This window comes from Sprattus sprattus (assembly GCF_963457725.1).
Source record: "Sprattus sprattus genome assembly, chromosome: 9".
NCBI classification, from domain to species: Eukaryota; Metazoa; Chordata; class Actinopteri; order Clupeiformes; family Clupeidae; genus Sprattus; species Sprattus sprattus.
Window position 1 is genome coordinate 26,532,639 of NC_137928.1, and position 3,716 is coordinate 26,536,354.

The window sequence follows — 3,716 nt, forward strand, 5'->3', positions numbered from 1 at the left end:
TGGTCTAGAGAGCTTAAGTTAAGACAAACAATACTCTGCAATATCCGTCATTGTAGACATTAAAAAGTCGTGTAGATAGCTTAATTCACATAAAATATTCCCCACTAAGCACTCGAGACGCGGCCATCTTGGTCGGAGTTCGAATCTACCGGTTAATTCAACTCAAGCGTTGGTATCTGTCCATCAACGTATAAAGCCCGCCCTGACAATTTGATTGGTCCGGTTTTATCCTACCGATGAAACTCTCTCCCAATTAGCCCAGAGCCAGAGCAAATCTCCCTGACCAAAAATGTTGTGGGCGGGGTTTGGGCTGGTATCCAGGCTATGGAAATGCAGAAAAGCTTGTAGAATTTATGAGAGAACTGCCACCCAACTTCCCTGAGCTGTCCAGAATATTCAAGCGGACCATGTGCCTTTTTGGGAGCACATATCTATGTGAAAAGCTCTTCTCCAGCATGAACTTCAATAAGTCAAAGTACAGGTCCAGACTAACTGATGCACATCTTCAAGCCATATTGAGGGTTTCCACTGTTTCCTCCCTCAAGCCAAATGTGTCTCAGCTTTGTGACAGGAAGCGCTGCCAGATCTCTGGCAGCAAGGAGTAGGCCAGAAAAGCCCTTGTTCTGAAGAATCCGTTCAGAAGGAAAGTTCATATTCAAACCGTTAATGGACAGTTAATGAAGAAATGTTCATGTTCACAAAGAAAAGTTTAAATTCAGATGAACTGTATACATATGTTAATATTAAAGATTGAGAAGATTAGATCAGTGGCGCTTCTCTTTTTTTGGAATATTTGAAACCTTTTTTGTGGAATACTTTATGCGGCCCAGCCTGACCCAGACTCTACCTCCAGCGGCCCCCAGGTAAGTTGAGTTTGAGACCCCTGCTGTAGGCTATCCATAATGACGTCAATGGTTTTGGTTTAACTCAGCTGTCAACGAGCTGATATTGATATAATAAAATTCCAATGTCAAATATTGAACCTATTTGATATTGGAAAGGAATATTATAAGGAAATTCTCTTTGTAGCATGCAGGGTATAGTTTTCAATGCTGCATATTTGGTCCTCTGCTGCTGTGGTCCTTATCCTTATCACCATCAATAACAATAATAATAATAATAATTCAATTCAATTTTATTTGTATAGCGCCATAACAATACAATTGCCTCTAGGTGCTTAACAGAGCCTAGACCCCCTTAGTGCATGCACAATGGCAACAGGGGCAAGAAAAAAACTCCCTGTTAGGCAAGAAGAAACCTTAAGCTGAACCACGGCACATAAGGGGGGACCCATCTGCTTGAGGTCGGCCGGGTGGAGATGGGAAGGTGGGAAGGGGGAGGGTTGTGTGGCAGAAGGGGAAAGGAAGCAACAGGGGTTGTACACAGCCAGCATTTGGTTGCGGGACATAGTATGTATACAGACATCCGGTGGTAAATACATGATACAGGCAAGACCAGTTTACTGTACTAATAGGGTTACTGTTACAGGGGTAGGGGACGTAGGGACAGAGAAACATTTCAGTGGTGGCAATAATGTATATTGTATATAAATGCTAGCATAGGGTATGGGGTAGAGTAAGTGTACGGCAATGCAGTGGCGGTGGGTGCAATTGGCCAAGGGTTTCTCCAGGTAGACCAGGTGGAGAGACTACAGTAGCGTCCCATGGGGAGATAGTCTTGATTAGTAGGGAAAGAAAAGGAAGAAAGTGAGTGGGTAGAGTTCAGCTGTCCATGTGCGTAGATGAGGAGTGGTGGGGGTGAGGAGCAATATTTCCATTTCCATCAGCGATTGGAACATGCTATAAGGGCGAGAGAACATTTATGTTAGTAGACGTCAATTTCAGAAACAGATAGGGAGAAACATTTGGGTAGTAGATTTAGCAGTAGGCAATATGGCTATTTTATCAGTGTTATTATAGGCATAAGCAATATGATATGGAAGGCGAGAGAGAGAAAGAGAAAGGGAAAAGATATGTTTAGTAATGCTGGAAATGTCATTTAGTTTAGTAATGTACTTGGAGATATCAGTCGTAAGCTTTAGGGTCGCAGGGTATACAGCAGTGCCCAATTGGCTGGTGACAGTCGCAACACGGCCATGTGCTGTACCCGGGATCCGTAAAGGCCCTCCTACACGGTATAACATACGCTGTCTGTAGCCCAGTTTTGTTGATTAGGGGGGTATTGCATGTGTGTAGATATGTTTTAGTTTTGCTGGCATTGAGCATTTTGTTTAGTTTGGTATATGTGGAGATTTTAGTCGTAAGCTTTGTTAGGGTTGCAGGGCAGCAGTGCCCATTTGGCTGGTGACAGTCGCAACACGCGCCGTATGCTGTACCCCGGAACCGTAAAGGCCTTCCTACACGGTACACTCTAAGAATTAGAAGAGCACTGAGGAACCTTTTGGGGTTCCTCACCATTGCCACTGTGGGGGAACCTTTTCAGCTCACAGGCGTTCCTCAGAGAGCAGGATACTCCTCAAGGGCCTCCATAGTTGAATGTTTTTCTAGGTAAGCTGTCCTCTCTACCCTTGTCCTGGCCATTTTATCTTGCGGCAATGAAAGATTAGGGTGTTTCTTTAGGCATTCAACCCGCATCTTTTGCTGATGACATTTTAGGCTGGCTGCACCCTGTCCATAAGTAGGCCTACCTGACTCCTTGTTTACAGTCTGGTGGTGAAAAAAACGTCAAATACGACTACATGCACCAGGATCCGAAGATCAGACATTGTTAACATTTGGGTGGGTCTCTCATTTAAGTACATTACCAGTACATTACAGTACTTGATGCCATGGTCTTTTTTTCTTTGATCTCTGGGATGAAAACCAGCGGTCTTCTCTCCTTTTTACATTTATTTTTCAGCATTTGATGCCATGATTCCTGTGTAATATGAAACCAAACAATGTCTATACGTAAACAAGATGTATGGGTTTACTTCAAAAAGTACAAATAAGGTGCATCTTACGTAGCCTTTCCCTGTCTGATCCCGGAGGAAGTGGTATTTTGCAACCAGTGCAGAACAAGCGTCGTTGTACTGCTTGCTTGTGGGGTACCTATAGGACTGATTAAGGTTGGTTAGTATATTATGTAGCCTATGTATCACATTATCATTCAAGTGTATTTTTGGCTTTTATCCCTTTAATCAGACATAGAATTTGATTTAATTAAGAAGTAGCCTACTTACCATGTGTAGCTACATATGTCATCAAAAACAATTTGGGACCTCCATTTATTTCTTGAAGCTTGACTTATAACGACCTCACTTTTTCCGTCCAGTTTTTGCTGGAGAGCAGTGGGGAACTTGGGGATCCTGTAATGGATAGGCCATTCTTTTTTATGTGAGGAGGGGTTCTTTTGGTGGTTCTGGGGTTCTATCAAATAAAAGTGTTATTACAGCGCCAATTAGGAGTAACCCACAACTGAGAGTGTGTGTATATAATTGGCGTCAACTTCAATGGGCACAACTCAAGACATGCAGCACAGGAAACTGGCAGGGTAAAACCTACAATACAGAGAGCTGATGAAACATAAACAATTAACTACCAGCATACTGGTGCAGATAATAAATAACTGAGAACTTAAATTGAAAAAATGGTTCCAGCAAGACAATTGTACTTACCCAATTGATGAAGTATAGGCCTCAGGTTCATCCCTTTCCTTTAAACTCTCCAGATTTTTCAGAAAAAGAACTTGATTTTTAATATTTGGGATTAGATTTT